The sequence below is a fragment of the Callithrix jacchus genome, chromosome 15 (genome assembly GCF_049354715.1).
Source record: "Callithrix jacchus isolate 240 chromosome 15, calJac240_pri, whole genome shotgun sequence".
NCBI classification, from domain to species: Eukaryota; Metazoa; Chordata; class Mammalia; order Primates; family Cebidae; genus Callithrix; species Callithrix jacchus.
Window position 1 is genome coordinate 73,360,114 of NC_133516.1, and position 18,953 is coordinate 73,379,066.

General features: G+C 42.9%; 1 protein-coding gene across 1 annotated transcript in view; it reads right to left on the minus strand.

Annotated features, from left to right (window-relative positions):
- The window catches only part of RAB7A (RAB7A, member RAS oncogene family), an 81,749-nt gene that overhangs the window by 19,022 nt on the left and 43,774 nt on the right, over positions 1-18,953 (minus strand). The window lies entirely within an intron of this gene.

Here is an 18,953-nt window from a genome sequence, read left to right on the forward strand (position 1 = left end):
GGTCCTGACAAAGAACAGTAATACTCACCAGAACTCTGGACCCAAGAGCTAGGCAGAACAGCACGGCAGGCCCATCCTGCCCCAACGAGCTGTTGCAGAGAATGTATTCTCTCACTTGGGCAGTGGATCAATTGAATGGATTGGCAATCTCAGTTAATGCTCCAACTTGCTCAACAGCTGGGTCCTTGCTTTATTCAGGTCGCTGCTTCAGTATCACTTTCTCAAAGAGGTAACCGCTTTATCTAAAGCAGCATAACCCCTCATTTGCTCTCTATCCCGTTACTCTGCTTGCTTTTTCTTCAGAGCACTTACTGCTAATTGACAGTTTTTATGTACTGTATTCATTTGTTCTCTTTCCTTTCTAATAATCTCCACTAAGACAGTTTTACTCCCCACTGTATACTCAATGCCAAGTAGAAATTTATTAAATGTTGGTTACCATCTGAATAATACTTGATTCTGCAGCTCTAGGGACTACCCTTTTCCAAAAAATCTTTCAGGCAGCCCTGTCTACTCATGACCAGAAGATGTGAGAGATGGCTGATCTCTGCTCAACTGTCTTGCAGCACTTGCCACAGCACGGTCTATCTACTCACCAAGACAGGACTCCTGCTGTAACTGCCTCTCATTTGCCAGGGTCTGACTCAGTGACTTCCAGAAAATGAATGGGTCTCAGAAGGACTACTTGTTAGTTTCCTCTTTAACCACCTAGCTTTTGAAGGCAAGACAGACAGCAGTGCCTACAGTGGGATTGACTTAAGCAGCAGATATGAACCCAGGCCACAGGGATTTCTATTCTGGTTTTGCTGCTTATTAATTTACCTATATGACCTTGAGCCAGTTATTTAATTTTTCTGCTGGAATAGGGAATATAGAAATATTAGTTCTTATGTCCTAAGAATGCTGTGAAGACTGAATGAATAAAATGCTGAGGACAGTGACTAGAATACAGTAGATAATTAGTAAATACTGGCTGCTACAATCTTAAGGTATGCCAAATACAGAGATGAGTAACAGAAGACAGAGAGAGAAGCAGCAGATCACAGTACCTAGGAAAGGTAATCAAGCTATCCACCTCTTTCCAGATGCTTAGCTGTGAACTGCTCTCTTTCTCAACAGGTGGTATTACACCCAAGACCACTAACTAAAAGGAAATATCAGACCTGACTACTGTCCTACAGGGCAGGATTTGGTAACAAGGCCTGTGCTCTTGATAGTGACCATCCTTGATGGCTTCACAGTCTGTTTCTGGCTATAGGAATGGTATGGGAATAGGAACCAGACTAGAGGATGGTTTGCTAGGCACATACCCCAGGTCCCATGACCTATGCAGAGGGTCAAGCGGTTTTTCTGCCAAAAGCCTCATGCCCATGGCTGGACTGTGAAGACACTGTATCTCAGCCTACCAGCATTAATCTAGAAAGTTCCTACAAGTGCTAGTTAGTAGTATAAGATGACTTGGAGTTCTGTCTTGCAACATAATTAGCACTGAGAGGTATATCTCAAACTATCCATTATATGTGGAGCCCCACTATTCCCTACCTTCCTCCCTAGGGACTGCTTTGACTGGTCAAAGTATAAATGTCTCACTCTAAGGTCTGGTATTACATTTCAAGATAGAGATCAGATGATGACAGTGGGGGCAAGTTTCAAATCCAAAGAAAGGCATATTAAGAAAAGGGATAGGCCAGGCGCGGTGGCTCACGAGGTCAAGAGATAGAGACTATCCTGGTCACCATGGTGAAACCCCATCTCTACTAAAAATACAAAAAATTAGCTGGACATGGTGGTGCGTGCTGGTAATCCCAGCTGCTCAGGAGGCCGAGGCAGGAGAATTGCCTGAACCCAGGAGGCGGAGGTTGCGGTGAGCTGAGATCACGCCACTGCACTCCAGCCTGGGTAACGAGAGCAAAACTCCATCTCAAAAAAAAGGAAAGAAAAGAAAAAGGATAAAAAGGCCAGGTGCAGTGGCTCACACTTGTAATCTCAGCACTTTGGGAGGCCAAGGCAGGTGGATCACCTAAGGTCAGTAGTTCAAGACCAGCCTGGCCAACATAGTGAAACTCCAACTCTACTAAAAATACAAAAAATTAGCTGGACATGGTGATGTGCACCTGTAGTCCCAGTTCCTCAGCAGGCTGAGGCAGAAGAATTGCTTAAATCCAGGAGGCGAAGGTTGCAATGAGCCGAGATCACACCACTGTACTCCAGCCTGAGCAACAAAGCAAGACTGTCTCCAAAAAATAAAATAAAATAAGAAATAAAAAGACAATGAAAAGATTTGCAAAGATACTTTGAGAATATTTATGAAAGTGACTGATTTTGAGAATGGGGAAAGGGATTTGCATAACTTGGTTTGTATATATGCTGCCAAAGCAAGCTCGTAACTGTTTGTTAATAAATTTCACTGGTGTATCAATGTAGTTTAATAATATTGAAAAAAAAAAGAAACAGGAAATACACTTCAACCTCCATACTCCCATATGACAGATTACATGTTTGTTTCCTTCCCTTTGCATCTCTGCTCACACGTCACAAGGCAGTCACCATGAGGCCACCTTACACGGCCGACCCTCTTAGGCATCAGAACACAACACCACAGTTGCTCTCCTCATATGCAAACCCCAGTCACAGTAATCCCAGAAATTGCCCAAGAACACTGCCCTGAAACCACTGAAATCCCAACTTCAGCGGGTACAGCACATCCCAGCAGACAATTTGTATTTTGTTCTTCCCACATTATTACTCATCCTCGTTTCCAATACTGATTATATTATTGTTACTGTAGTCTTTTTTTCTCTTTTTTTTTTTTTTTGGTAGTAGACTTCACCTGGATGTTATTTAGTCTTATGTCTAATATTCCTCTGAGTGAATTAAGCATTTAAATAGCCATTCCTGCTTTATTTACTGTATCAAAATTTTGGGAAAATGCTATAAAGAACATCTTTGAATTTTTGTCTGTGGGATTACTTCCTTGAGATATAGCAACACGTATGAGGGGGTTTAGGGGTGGGCAGATCTTCATAGATTCAGACTCATAAGACTATCACAGGCCACAATTGGCACAAGTCCACTGAGAACGATTGGGACAGAGACTCAGCTGGCAGGCAGGGCAGTGGCGGGTGATCAGCAAGCAGGAGTTCTTGCAAGAGTCCACATAGTGACTCAGGCACAGGGAGATTGCGCTGACTCAATATCCTGACTTAGAATGCTTAATCGTGGGGGTGCCAATATCTCTTTTGACAGCTCCTTAGGCTCCCCATAAGGACATGCCCAGCAGAGTCACTATGTTCCATGAAACACAAGCCTGGTGGCCCATCAGGTACCTATCTAAATGTAATTTACGAACCAGGGGGACATTTTACCATAAGGAACAAGTCCAGCAACAAATGTGATGTTCTGCTTTATCTAGCTCCCAGGGAAACAGAGCTAGAAAGTTAACCAACAGTCAAATTCTCATGCAAGGAAAGGGTTTTGACAACTGTAACTCACAGATACTGTTTAGGGATAGGGTTACTGAATCAAAAGAAAAGTCGGTGATGCCAATTATCCCAGCAATTTGGAAGGCCAAGGAGGATAGATTACCTGAGGCCAGGAGTTCAAGACCAGCCTGGCCAACATGGTAAAACCCCATCTCTAACAAAAATACAAAAAATTAGCTAGTCATGGTGGTGGGTGCCTAATCCCAGCTACTCAGGAGGCTGAGGCAGGAGAATCGCTTGAACCCAGGAGGCAGAGGTTTTAGTGAGCTGAGACTGCGCCACTGCACTCCACAACAAGAGCAAAACTCCATCTTTTTGTTGTTATTGTTGTTGTTGTTGTTGAGAAGGAGTTTCGCTCTTGTTACCCAGGCTGGAGTGCAGTGGCGCGATCTCGGCTCACCGCAACCTCCGCCTCCTGGGTTCAGGCAATTCTCCTGTCTCAGCCTCCTGAGTAGCTGGGATTACAGGCACGCGCCACCACGCCCAGCTAATTTTTTGTATTTTTAGTAGAGACGGGGTTTCACCATGTTGACCAGGATGGTCTCGATCTCTTGACCTCGTGATCCACCTGCCTTGGCCTCCCAAAGTGTTGGGATTACAAGCATGAGCCACCACGCCCGGCCCTAAAACTCCATCTTTAAAAAAAAAAAAAGAAGAAGCAACGTTTTCATGATTTTTGCCAATTTACTTTCCTGAAAGATTTTTTCAATTTATACGACTATCACTATTATAGTGGTTAGCAGGAGTACAGGACCTAAATGAGAAAAATGATAATTTTACAGAGAAAAACAAATCTGAATAAACAGTCTATGGAAGCCTTAATGAAAAAACATGCATTCTCGCCTTTTTAAACAAGTCCGGGTTTTTGTTTTTGTTTTGGGGGCGGGGAGCTGGGGAGAATTTAGTTTAAAAATTTTTTTCATAAAAATAAATACACAAGAAATGTTCCTTCCCCAAAAACACTAATGATGAGACCTGCCCTTACAATCTTGTGAAGTATGTTATAAAAATACAGTATTAAGTATTAACAGTGGGGTGCTGGAATAGGACTAAACTGATCAAGGAAAGAGACATCAGAAATGAACAATTTTGACAAATATGAAATTATAAAATTCAGTGGCAAAAAGATGAACAATTTACTAAATGGTAAGAGCCAGAAAAATTTTGGTGAGAATTAAGATCCCTACATCTCCTCCCAAGAGATTCCCAGAGTAGTAAAGATTTAAATGTAAAAATGGTTACACACGAAGCAGAAAGGAATACACACAAATATTAGTGAGCTGTTCCATATGGTGGGATTACAAATGTTTTTGTTTCTTTATATTTAACTGTGACTCTGAGAGGAGCACATTACCTTTACACTCAAACAGCCACCTCCACTTTGGAGAAAAATGTTAATCTGTTGACTCTTTTCAAATAAATTTCAGGCAAAAATCTCCATTCATCATGTAAGGCAAATTACACTTAAATGCAGATTTTCATCATCATTCAGGGCTTGCTAAGCATTTCAGAGTAGTTGCAAATGATACTAAACATCCAATCATAAGAATTCCACATCTTTCACCAGGACATTGATGGCTTCAAATTGGCAAAAGTTAAAAGGTATATTTTTGTACTTAATGTTCTCCCAGATCAAGAATGAGACATCTATTTCTAGAAAAGAGCCAGGAACAAAACAAACTAAATGCAACTTTTGCCACAAGAAGCTGCCCAAGCAAAGTTAGCTTCAAAATGTCCACCAGCAATTTCTGCTTTTGTTATCAATTTCTATTACCATCTTCATGGATTCCTGAAGACTGAAATTATTTTTTAAAAGCCTACAGCCAGGCATGGTATCTCATGCCTTTAACCCCAGCACTGTGAGAGGCCGAGGCAGGCAGATCACTTGAGGTCAGGAGCTCAAGACCAGCCTGGCCAACATGGTAAAACCCCATCTCTACTGAAAATATAAAAATTTGCTGGGTGTGTTGGTGCACACCTATAATCCCAGCTACTCGGGGGGCTAAGGCAGGAGAATTGCTTGAATCTGGGAAGTGGAGACTGCAGTAAGCTGAAATTTACCACTGCACTCCAATGGGGACAACAGAGCGAAATGATGTCTCGAAAAATAAAAGAAGCCTACAAAGTTTGAAATTTCTAACTGGAAAACAGTTCTCTAAAGGACAGACCACTTCTTCTCACAGAAGAATCTGCAGCCAGCAGAGTAGAAAGGAAGAAAAAGTTAGTTACACAAGGTCTCTGAGACCTGGTCCTTCAAAAGAAAGCATTGTAGATAATATCCATTAATCCATGTATATATTAATATCCTCTAAACCTTTTCTAGAGTTAGGTATATTCAGAACACATTTCTTTACTTCTGCTACCAAACCAAACCTCACCAGTGTGCACTGGAAGAAGCTCCTCAGAGTGAAACTACCAGTATTCGAACGATGAAACAATTCTTTTCAAGTACAATGTTTCTCATGTCATAACAAATCAAAACCTGGTATCTTCCTTTATTAGCCTACAGTCATCACCTTCTTCATTTATGCCACAGAGAAGCCAAATGGCTACATGAGCAGACAAAATAAGGAAACAGCAGCAGGTAAAAAGGTCAAGAAAAATACTGTTGAAGGGTCTGGGCCAGCAGAGTCAGTGTCAGAAAGAGGCTGACCAGGAATGCACAGTGGCACCTATGAAAAGGGCAAAAGACTGCTGTGGTGAAAATGAGGACAGCAGAGAAGGGCTAGGAAGTTGAGGGTCAGTTGGCAGTTCAAAAGTCTGAATTTTTCCAGGTACAATTTTGTATGGATATACAGGATAATAGCTCACGTGGACATGAGGGCTTTATGGTGATGCAGTACCCAGGAATTGAAAGCTAAGTATACTAGTCCCCACTTAACCATGGGGGATAGGCCCCAAGACCCTCAGTGAATGCCTGAAATGCAGCAAGTACCAAACTGGTCATCCGTCAGAACATACTGATGATGCTCATGTCTTCCACCTACAAATTTAATGCCTCTTCCACTGTAACTAAGCACTTATCATAGACTGTGGCTTTACCATTTGCAGTATGAGGTGCCACAGCAAAACTAACCTGACTTTCTTTTTTCTTCTTCACAATTTCAAGGATAGAAAATTTGTTCTCACAGATTTTGGCAACCTCAGCATATGATTTTTTTCACTTTCCTTATTAAGTCATCAATTTTTACCTTTACACTTTAAGAGCTTCTCTTTGGCATAACAAAATTGCCAGCATCTTATGCTTTGGGGCCATTAGTCAAATATGAGTTACTTGAACACAAGCATTGCAATGTTGATGTGATAACCAAGACAGTTACTAAGTGACTAACGGGCAGGTAGCATCTATGTGTGGAAACCCTGAACTAAGTGATGATTTACTTCCTGGGTGGGATGGCACAAGCTTTCATCAAGCTAATCCAAACAAAAACTTATGGCCGGGCCCAGTGGCTCATGTCTGTAATCCCAGCATTCTGGGAGCGCTGAGGCAGGAAGACTGCTTAAGGCCAGGAATTTTGAGACCAGCCTGGGCAACATATTGAGACCCAGTCTGCACAAATATATAATAAATTACCTGGGTGTGGTGGTCCACTCCTCTAAGTCCCAGCTACTCAGATAGCCAAGGTGGGAAGATGGCTTGAGCCCAGGAGTTTAAGGCTCCAATGAGCTCTGATGGCTCCACTGCCCGCCAGCCTGGGTGACAGAGCAACCCTCTGTCTCAAAAAGCAGACAAACAAAAAGAAACTTATGAATAGTATTTCTAGAATTTTCCATTTAACATTTTCAGACCATGGTTGACTGCAGATAAAGAGAATGACTATATCTGCAAAGCCATCAAAACAACAGTGTAAAATGCAGAAGATGAAATTAAACTAGGTGTTTATCACATCCAGGGTCACACAGCAATTAAGTGGCAGAGCTGAAATTACCAGGAGTGTCAGCCCAGTCCCTACCATGCCATTCTGTACTACCAGCTCTCACCCAAAAGAGTTCTGGCACTTTTAACAAGTCTTTTATGGCAATTCAGGCATACATACCAGGTTTGGAAACCACTGTACTGTTGTGTCCAATCCAACACTTTGATAGCAGAACAAATATTTAAACAAATGTTAAAGGTTCAACAAAACCATGACAATTAAACCAATTAATGTTCTATAGCTTGTTAATATTTTTAGTTGCTTGGTGTTTCCAAGTTGCCTGCCTGCAACAGCTAGGTCCTAACCACAGCTGGCTTTTCTGCTCCCTGCACTGTCCCCACCCTAATTATAGTACGGAATTGTAAAAAATTCAGGAAAGTATGAAAGAATGAAGCAAAGATAAAAAGCTACTGACAATTCCATCTCTCAGAAGCAATCACTATTAGTATTAGAGTATGTGTCTTTCCGGTTTTCCTTCAAATGGTTGAGGTTATGTACCATGTATAGCTTTGCATCTTGTTTTTTCCACATTAATTATCTTCCCGTGTTATTAACATTAAGGTTGCATGACAGTCAGCACACGGATAATCTCAAACTTTTCCTTGCTGCTAAGCACACACTGTTTTCAATTATGAGATGAATCTACATATATACACTCTGTCGGCATAATCTGATCAGACTCACACATGTTTTAATCACTCAGCATTTCTTGGATTAGCAGAATACATTTCATCCACGTGCCTCTCAGTTTGCTGAGGGTCTCTGCCTATTCTGCCTACTAGAATGTGACTTATTGAACATATGATCTAAATATAGCACTGGAAAGGAAGCACCATAGGGATAGGGAGTTGAGAAGTAGTAGGCTTCTGAGCAGATTTCAAAGTAACATTCTACACTTTCACCAGCACGAAACATGGGTAAATGTCTCTCTCTCCATCTCATTTTCTTCCAAGACTTCATGTTCTGTATATGACCATCACAGAAGACCCAGCAGTCATCCTGCCCTCAAAGCTGACGGACTTCAAGGCTCAGAGTGAGGTAGGCAAGCAATATTTGGACCTTTTTCCTAACCTTTGCGCCTTGTTTGTATTACTCTGTTCTCCTTTAAGTCACCTCTCTGTCCTATAGCACCTTCCATGCCCTGCAATTGGCCAATCTCAATTCAACACAACCACATTTCAGAATAACCCTCAAACCTGAAGTCTGGATTCTACACTCCTGGCACACCAGGATTTGTTTGTCGCTATTTTTCCTCCCTTCCTTTCAGGACAAATTCTGCCTTTACTGAGAGGCCTCCTGTGACCTCCCCAGAGCCCAAAACAAACGCAAACTTTCCTTTCTCTAGTTTCCATTACACTCTGCTCCACCATCTGGGGCAGCTGATGGTCTACAAATGCCCTTTCCTACTCTACTAACTTGGTGGAGGATGTGGGGCAGGAGTGAGAAGAGCCACACCTCCTTAGAGACTGTCATTTTGACCACAGAGCCCACAGGCAGCATAGAATGAAAGACAGCCACCTGCAAGACAATGGCCCGTTCTGTTGCCACTGCCAAAGAGAACTCTTATTGAGTCATGGTCCTCTAACAGAGCTCCATTTCTACCTAAGCAATTCTATGGTGTTACCCTCCCCACTTTGAGATGCCAGAATTTACATGACTTGAAATACATATTCCATTGATAATTCATAACTTGTATGCTCCAAGAAAAATTTTACTGTAAGCATCTTAGGATCGTCTGTTGTTCCACTTAGAATTACCACCTCTAGGAGGAAACTCAGAAGGAAAAGATAGACGCCTTCAAAAAGAAACATTAAGAGGGGGAAGCAGGATAAATACTTTCATTAAAATAAAAATATCTAGTTAGAGAAGCACATCAAAGAGCTGACCAAATATCTTACAAAAAGTTTTGTTTTCAGACAGTCTCCCTCTGTTGCCCAGGCTGGAGTGCAGTGATGTGATCTCAGCTCACTGCAACCTCCCCGCTCTAGGGTCCAAGTGATTCTGCCTCAGCCTCCCAAGTAGCTGGGACTACAGGTGCAGGCCACCACACTTGGGCAATTTCTGTATTTTTAGTAGAGACAAGGTTTCACCGTATTGGCCAGGCTGGTCTCGAACTACTGACCTTGTGATTTGCCTGGCTCTCCCTCCCAAAGTGCTGGGATTACAGGTGTAAGACACTGCACCCTAAAAAATTCTTTTAATTTTTTTTTTATTGTCAAGAGACAGGTTTCACTATGTTGTCCAGGCTAGAGTGCAGTGGCTTTTTACAGGTGCAATCTCACTACTGATCAGCATAGGAGAGTTGTTTGATCTGCTCTATTTGCAACCTGGGCTGGCTCACCCTCCTTGGGCAACCGGGTGGTCCCCTGCTTCTGAGAGGTCACTCTACTGATGCCAAAGTTAAGGCAGACATGCAACTGGTATAATGCACTAAAACCCAGAACTCCTGTGGCTCAAGTGATCCTCCTGCCCCAGCCTCCTGAGTGGCTGGGACTATACACCACTGTGCCCAGAAGAAATAATTGAATTTTGTTCTCTCTTCTACAGATTCAAGAAGCTCTACTCTAATATTTGGTTTCTGATCATGTTATGAATAGAACTCTTAAGCCCCAGGACTACCAATCATCATGTTATTAATCTTACTATTCTCATCAAGGGCAAAAATGGACATAAGACTATAAGGAGAAATCATACCAAATGCAAAAATTTAAAATACTACTGTGATCAGGATGAGTTAAGTTTATTTTAAGGGTAATTACCTTAGCTGGGAGAATTAGGGAAGGATTTCTCTAGAAAGAACTGAATGTAGATCTGAAGGAGGAAAAGAGAGCAAAGAGTTTTGCTTAACGAACAGCACATGCAAGGTCCAGGGGGAAATGAAAATAATATGCCTGGGCCAGATCACGCAGGACACAGTGGGCTATACTAAGGTCCCAAAACCACAGAGTAATGAGAAGCCTGACTTATGGAGATTTCTAAGCAGCAATGTTCATCCTGCAGAGCCAGCGCCCTGCCTGCCTGCAGTGGCGAGGGGAGGAGACCCGGTGGTGGATAATGAGGACTCTGCTGCCACCGTCAGGCAAGAGAAGACTGCACTAGACCAGTGTGAAAGCAGAAGGGAAGCGGATGAAATAAAAAAGTGGATGGCAATCTAGTGATGGATTTGATTGGGAGGGGTATGGGAAATAAGGAAAAATGCCAAGGAAGTTGCCTGGGTTTATGTCTCACGGGACCAAGAGGATTTCTTAGATCAGAGAACTCTAAAAAACAGCGAGGTGTTTCCTGGGGAGGAACTGTGTTTGATTTTAGACATGTTAGGTTTGAGGTGACCTCAACCAAATCTGTTCTTAAAGGTACAGTGGTATTTAGTTATATTTTAGCTCATTGTTAATTGAAGGGATACTAGTTTGTGCTAGGATTTTATGGCTGAAGTCTATCTAGATGCCCACGCTAAATTAGGAATGCTCCATGCATTCACCAGACACAAAAAGCAAAAGGGAAGAGATGGCTGAACCTGCCATTTAGAGGTCTGCTGTCTGGTGGGCCAGATGACATAATCATGGCACAGTACAGTAAAGTAGAGAGCACTACCAACAGAAATACTAAACATTTTCAAAAGTAAGACTAAACAGCTGAATGTACAACGGCTAAAAAGAAGTGTTCGGCATGTTAAAAATCACTGGTCAAGACATTTTATTGGTTATCAATCCCTTAATAAACTTCAAAGAAGTTCCCAGAAAGCAGAGTGGAAAATGTTAAATAATTGGAATGAGAAAGAGCAAGATTGATACATCAGGTCTAGAGAGCAGCTGAGCATGGGTGTTGCTGGGGTGGGGAGTAACTTAGCTTGGCAGGCAATGAGACAACTAGAATGCAGGAACAGGGTCCAAAGGCATGGCTCCATCAAGGTTAGAGGCCTGAGTGTATACATAAAAGTGACCAGGTGAGGGAGATATCTAGTCTACCCTTACAGTCCTTATCCAGAATATACCTGGTTCCCAGCCACTACATGGCTTGTCTCTAGTAGGCTTGCCATTCCTCCCACAGGGTCCCACCTCACTCCTTAACATAATGCCCTTTCTGCCCAGGAGCCTGCTCATCTAGGGGAGGCAGGTGAGGTCTAGAAAATGTTAAGAGCCTGTCTTCCTGGACACCACTCCCTCAAACCCAAGAACATCTGAGGCCCGGACACCTTTTTAAAAATCATACTTGAATCATAACTACCTGTATCTCTGTGTCTCAGCCAACTGGGCTAGGGCAGGAGGGGGTGCAGGAAGGGGGAAGGGAACAAATTTTCCTTGAAGGTATTCTCTCCTTCATCCCCAAGTTTCTAATCCCAGTAGTGCCTGAGGCATGAGGGTTTGGTAAATAATAGTGCAGGGACAATAGACATCCCCAGGGCCAAGGAAGAGATGATGAAGAATGCCAGTCTGTCTTTGTTTAGATAAATATTTTTAGGTAACTGCCTTTGTGAGAGTGCCTTTTTTGGGGCACCACTGAGGGCTGCGAATTCTTAGCACAAGACACTCTCTTACTCAAATGAAGACTTTGAGCCTCTTGCCCATTATTGACACCTCATATGTACCACTAAGCAGGAAAAGGCAGGCTAACAATTCTAGCCAAGGAGAATTCTTTGAGTCAGCAACAATAATGTTGCCTGGACTCTTCCTTAAAAGGTATAGACAGTACTTCTTCATGCTGGGTGACCTGTTATCCTTTGGTAATAAACAGTTGGAGAGAGTAAACAAAATCTTGAGAGATTATACAAAACATACAGAATGTCTGGGCACTTCCCCCCACATTTCCTCAATAAATTCTGCTGACAGCCCCGCATCTTACTAGAGCCTACCATGGACAACAGAGGCATGTTAGTGTGTGTCACAAGAAGAGGGGGCTAAGTATCAGAAGGTACAATCACTTTTGCTGTTACTACTGGTCACAGAGGGCTTAGTGCAATGAACACAGTGCTGTCCCTTAGAGCCAGTCCACAGAGCTTATGTGGCACTATCAAAGGTGACCTCACATGCTGCTTGTGAGGCTGGGGAAAAGAGCACAGGGAGGAAGACAGTAAGCATCTCCAGCTATGCGGGCATCAGCCTGGATGGACCTTGAGAGAGCATGGTTCTGGCATGTGCAGTGTTTATCCATTCAGATAGGGCTCAAATGGCAGTTTCTTCCTGAAAACTCAACATTTACACAATTTGCCTAAGGGGCCACAGCTAGTTGTGTGCAAGGTAGCAGGCCAGGTTCTATTTTGTCCCATTCAAAGATGCTTAAGGAACTTGAGATCATAGCCCCGTTGTAGGTAACCAGAAGGAAACGCTCCAAAATGCTGGGGAAGACTGCTAATTATACTGAACACTGGGGAAAGAAAGATAGCTAGAAACTGTCAAAACAACAGAATGGAAGCCTACCCTCAGGCTTTACGATCATAGCCACAGTTTTTGTTTTTGTTTTTTTGAGATGGTGTCTTACTCTGTTGCCCAGGCTGGAGAGCAGTGGCACGATCTTGGGTCATGGCAACCTCTGTCTCCCAAGTTCAAGGGATTCTCCTGTCTCAGCCTCCTGGAGAGCTGAGATTACAGGCATATGCTATCGCTTCCAGCTAATTTTTGTATTTATGGTAGAAACAGGTTTCACCATGTGCTCAGGCTGGTCTTGAATTCCTACCCTCAGGTGATCCACCACCTCGGCCTCCCAAAGTGCTGGGATTACAATGAGCCACCATACCCAGCCACAGCCATGGGTTTTAATGCCATCTCAGATACATTCAGCTGTGTGAACTATTTTTTGAGACAGGGTCTCTCTCTGCTTCCCAGACTGGAGTGCAGTGGGGTATGATCACCGCAGCCTCGACCTCCTGGGCTCAAGAGATCCTCCCACCTCCTGAGTAGCTAGGACTATAGGCACATGCCACCATGCCCAACTTTTCTTTTTTGAAGAGATGAGATGAGGTCTCTCTATGTTGCCCAGGCTGGTCTCAAACTCTTTCCCACCTTGGCCTCCCAAACTGCTGAAATTACAGGCATGGGCTATCCCGTGTGGCAGCTGTGTGAACTTAAATGTGCCTCTGCTTCCATGTGAAAAATGAGAATCCTCCACAAATGAGCTAATGCACAGAAAGCTCCTAGCATTCCATTTGACACATGAAATATGAGTGGTCGGCCAGGCGCGGTGGCTCACGCCTGTAATCCCAGTACTTTGGGAGGCCGAGGCGGGGGGATCATGAGGTCAAGAGATCGAGACCATCCTGGTCCACATGGTGAAACCCCGTCTCTACTAAAAATAAAAAAATTAGCTGGGCATGGCAGCGTGTGCCTGTAGTTCCAGCTACTCAGGAGGCTGAGGCAAGAAAATTGCCTGAACCCAGGAGGCGGAGGTTGCGGTGAGCTGGTGATCGTGCCATCGCACTCTAGCCTGGGTAACAAGAGCAAAACTCCATCTCAAAAAAAAAAAAAAAAAAGAAAGAAAGAAATATGAGTGGTTTTGCTAAGAGGGCTTTTCTAACTTAGATGAAAAATATGTACTTAATCAATAAGTATTATTCCACCTTCCAAATCTCACAACTGTAGTCTCTCATACTAACTTTAAGATTTTTGCTTTCATCAGTAAAGCTGCTGAAGAGGGAGAAAAAAAAAAGATTTTTGCTATATCCATTCCAAGGCAGACATGTGTCTAATGTCCCTATTATATTTCTAATACATATTATGCATTCACCCATATACTAACTAAAACCACAGTGTGTTCTGCATTGATGTACTGCATTATATGTTAACGAACAGTGCAGTGGAGAGTCATATTTACCATAAGACCCTTGTCATTTGAAAAAGATACATATGGAGACCTTTGTGTAGCCCTGCTTGGCCAATACCAATTTTTACAAAGGGCAAAAATGCCCCTTGTTAGATGAAAAACAAAGCAGCACTGAATCATCGGCATTGGGTCACTAAGTGACTCATTCCCTTATACCAATCTGAATTCTTGCCTCCACTTCTATTGTTTTGCAGTGACTGTACATGCACATGGGCCCTAAGGACATAGGTTATCACACATGATTCTACCCACTTCACACTAAAATATCATACACCCTAACAGCCCTCTTTCTGGGCCCCACTTATATCTGATCATGTGTTACCATTTTAAATTCAGAAGCAGTAGTCACTGACCATGAGCTAAGGGGTAAACACACCAAGTTCAGTTCAAACACTTGCTGAGTGCCATGAAGTGTCCATTACTGAGCTAGGTGCTGGGGATGACATACAGACAAAACTGCAAACACTTTCTTACTTCAAAAGGAGGCCATAGACCATCTAGGTCAACAGGGTGAAACCCCGTCTCTACTAAAAATACAAAAATTAGCTGGGCATGGTGGCGCGTGCCTGTAATCCAAGCTACTTAGGAGGCTGAGGCAGGAGAATTGCCTGAACCCAGGAGACGGAGGTTGTGCTGAGCCGAGATCACGCCATTGCACTCTGGGTAACAAGAGCCAAACTCCGTCTCAAAAGAAAGGAGGCCATCTCAGTTCTCTATAAGCTGGTAAGTACAACATTGTATCCTGTAGCTTTGTAAGTGTTAAATTGGAAACCTCAGTGGCTATATTCAACTAGCTACTTCACAACTGCTTCCTGGACAAGAGCATCTATGCAATTCTGAAACCACCTCCAAAGAATTGACAAAAATTGCCTGCTGAGTTCTGGACAGAAACATAGTTATAATAAAGCATTAATCAGGCTGCACTCTCACCCCTTTCCTTGTTGCTACAAGTCTGACCATTTGCATCCCCACTGTTCCTAGAGATAGGATTTCTAACATCACAATCATAAGACTGTGTAAAAATTGATTTGCATCCCCACTGTTCCTATAGACAGTATCTCTGACATTAGAATCATAAGGCTTTTATTTAAGGATCACTTAAGATGTATATCAGACCCCAATTCAAGCAACCTTTGAAGACCCCAATGGAGGAACATGATCAGCATGAGAATACAGCTTCTCTCCCTGTCCCATGACTTCACTCTGCACTCTAACCAATCAATAATCTCCACACTTCAGCTCACTTAAAACCCTTCAAAACCCGAGCCCCAAACTCCCTGGGGAAATGAATGTGCATTTCTCTCCTATCTCCTCATGTGGTGGCACTATGATTAAAAAACCTCTTTCTCGGCTGGGCACAGTGGCACGCCTGTAATTTCAACACTTTGGGAGGCCAGGAGTTTTGAGACCAGCCTGGGCAACATAGTGAGACTCTGTCTTTACAAAAAAATAAAAAATTAGTCAAGTGTGGTATCGTGCCTGCAGTCCCAGCTATGCAGGAGGCTGAGGCAGGAGAATCTCCAGAGCCTAGGAATTCAAGGCTGCAGTGAACTATGATCTTGCCACTGTACTCTAGTCTGGGTGACAGAACAAAATCCTGTCTCCAACACTGGCCCCCTACACACAAACACCCTCTTTCTCTGTTACAACCCAGGGTCTTAGCATTGCTGCATGCATCAGGTAATAGACCTCTTATGGTTACAATTTTGTGTATTTAGAAATGGTGAGGCCAGTTGGAGAAGAAAACCAAAGCACCTGAAACTCAACCACAATGAATCTTTTTTTTGGAGACAGAGTCTCACTCTGTCACCCAGGCAGGAGTGCAGTGGCACAATCTCAGCTCACTGCAACCTCTGCCTCCCTGGCTCAAGCAATTTGTCTGTCTCAGCTTCCTGAGTAACTGCGATTACAGGTGCCTGCCAACGAGCCCCACCACCATACCTGGCAAATTTTTGTATTTTTAGTAGAGACAGGGTTTCACCGGCCCAACGTCATTTTATCTCAACTCTATACTAGTCAATATACTTGGTCCACAACACTGAAATATCACCTCGTTTCTGCCCAAACACTTCCAGTGATGATTAACTTCCTCCTATGCAGTGTTCCATATTCAAACTATTCTAGCTGCAAAATGATGTAGTAAACTAGATTCTATCTTTGTGTAGTTCTTCTCCCTGCCTTGTTCTGTGAGGCAGCAAAGTACCAATCTAATCCTCCTCCCATGTGATATCCTTCATTATTTGGAGACATCCAGTCTCTCAATCACCAAACTGCACATCTCTGGTTCTCTCAACTCTTCTGCATGGCTTCTAGATGCTTTAACTCCCTGGTTGCCTCTCTGGCCAGATTAGACTCCTTATATTTCTTTAAATGTCTCTATCTTTGCACAAGTACTATCCACTACTAAAACAGGTTGATGCTTTAAGAATGTCACATAAGAAGAAAAAAACAATGACTGAGCATTTTATAAACTTCCAAAACTCTAAAAACTTCCTCAGTTTGAAGTTCTGAATACTATTCATCATAAATATGATTAGCCTTTAGTGATTTTAACTGCTCAAGAAATACAACAGTCAGGCTTCACTATTATGCCAACCCCTGATTAGTCTAGAGCACACATTCGTAAGAGAGGTGATAACTAACAAGGATCTGCAGCCCTCTAGTATGCACAGTATATCCATGGTATTAAAATTTCATTAAAGCAGGGGAGACATTAGGGGAAAAAAGGTCTAAAAAGGCTTAGGGGTAGAAGAGAGGTACTAATGAAAAAAGACTGAGAAACACTAGTTAAAACCTGAGCTGTCCAATACAATTACTAGCCACTGGTGGCATACTTAAAGGAAATCCCATGAAATCAAATACAGTCTCTCAGTCATAGCTGCTACATTAGACAGGTCTACCATACAGTGTTGGTCTAAACAATTCTGATGCATTTTACTAGAATTAATATATAGTCTTTAAACATCTCAAGACTCAATTTATAGTCCTTACTCGTTTCATTACTTGATATCTACACCATCTGCTTTCCTTCCTGACACACAATAAAAATACTGGCTCTTTGGCCAGGCGCGGTGACTCATGCCTATAATCCCAGCACTTTGGGAGGCTGAGGCGGATGGACCACTTGAGGTCAGGAGTTCAAGACCAGCCTGGCCAACACGGTGAAACCCTGTCTCTACTAAAAATATAAAAATTAGCCAGGTGCACACCTGTAATCTCAGTCACTTGGGAGGCTGAAGTGGGAGAATCACTTGAACCTGGGCAGCAGAGGTTGCAATGAGCCGAGATTACACCACTGTACTCCAGCCTATGCAATACAGTAGGACAGAGTGAGACTTCGTCTCAAAAACAAAACAAAACAAAACAGAAATTGATCACACTGATTAACTGGAGCAGCTTTTATAGAATCCTTGGCTGAGCAGGGTAAAGTTTTAAAACTTCAATGCGAATCTTTACAATTCTGTTTAACACCAAGTTTTCTCTGATTAGGTGTGAAAATCTGCTAGTGATGGTTTAGTTTCATCAGACTGGAGACAGTCCTCTTGAGGAGTTCTAGGGAGTTTTTTAAGTGTTTTATTCTCAAGTATTATAAGAACCACAGAGACAGGGCAGAGTGGCTCCTGCCTGTAATCCCAAAACACTGAGAGGACTGCTTGAACCCAGGAGTTTAAGAATAGCCTGGGCCACAAAGGACCCTGTCTCTACGGGGGGGGGGGGGGGGGGGAGAGACCCTTGGTCAAGGGTGTTGGCATGAGCCTGTAGTCCCAGCTACTTGGGAGGCTCAAGTGGGAAGATCGCTTGAGCCCAAGAGGTAGAGTCTGCAGTGAGCAGTGATCATACCACTGCACTCCAGAGGCTGGGTAACAGAGTGAAACCCTGTCTCAAAAAAAAAGAACCATACTGAGAAACAACAGAGTGCAGAGACAATCTAAGAAATGGGAGAATATATTTGCAAAACATATATCTGATAAAGGCTTAATACCCTAAACATAAGGAACTCAAACAATTCAACAGTAAGAAAACAACCCGATTTTTAAAATGGGCAAAGGACCTAAAAAGACATTTCTCAAAAGAAAATAGACATATGGCGTGTGTGTGTGTATGTGTGTGTGTCTTAACTAATTATTAGGGAAATGCAAATTAAAACCACATTGAGATACCACCTCACACCTGTCAGAATGGCTACTATCAAAAAGACAAAGATAAGTGTTAGGATGTGGAGCAATGAAACCCTTGCACACTGTTGGTGGGAATGTAAATCAGTACAGCCATTACAGAAAACAGTATGGAGGCTGCTGAAAATATTAAAAATAGAACTTCCATATGATCCAATGATATACAAAGAACATGGAATCAGTAAGTGGAAGAGACTTGCGCTTGCATGTTCACTGCAGTAGTAAGTGAGATACAGAATAAACCTAAGTAACCATCCACAGAGGAATGGATCAAGAAAATGTAGTTGGTCAGGCACAGTGGCAAAACACCTGCAATCCCACTACTTTGGGAGGCCAAGGCGGGAGGATTGCTTGAGCCCAAGAGTTTGAGACCAGCCTAAGTAACATGATGAAACACGTCTCTAAAAAAATTAATACAGTAGCTGGCTGTAGTGGTGTGTATCTGTGGTCCCAACTACTTGGGAGGATGAGGCAGCTGGGCCCTAAGGGATCAGGATCACTTGAGCCCGAGAGGTCTAAGCTGCAGTGAGCTGTGTTTGCGCCACTGCACTCGAGCCAAGGCAACA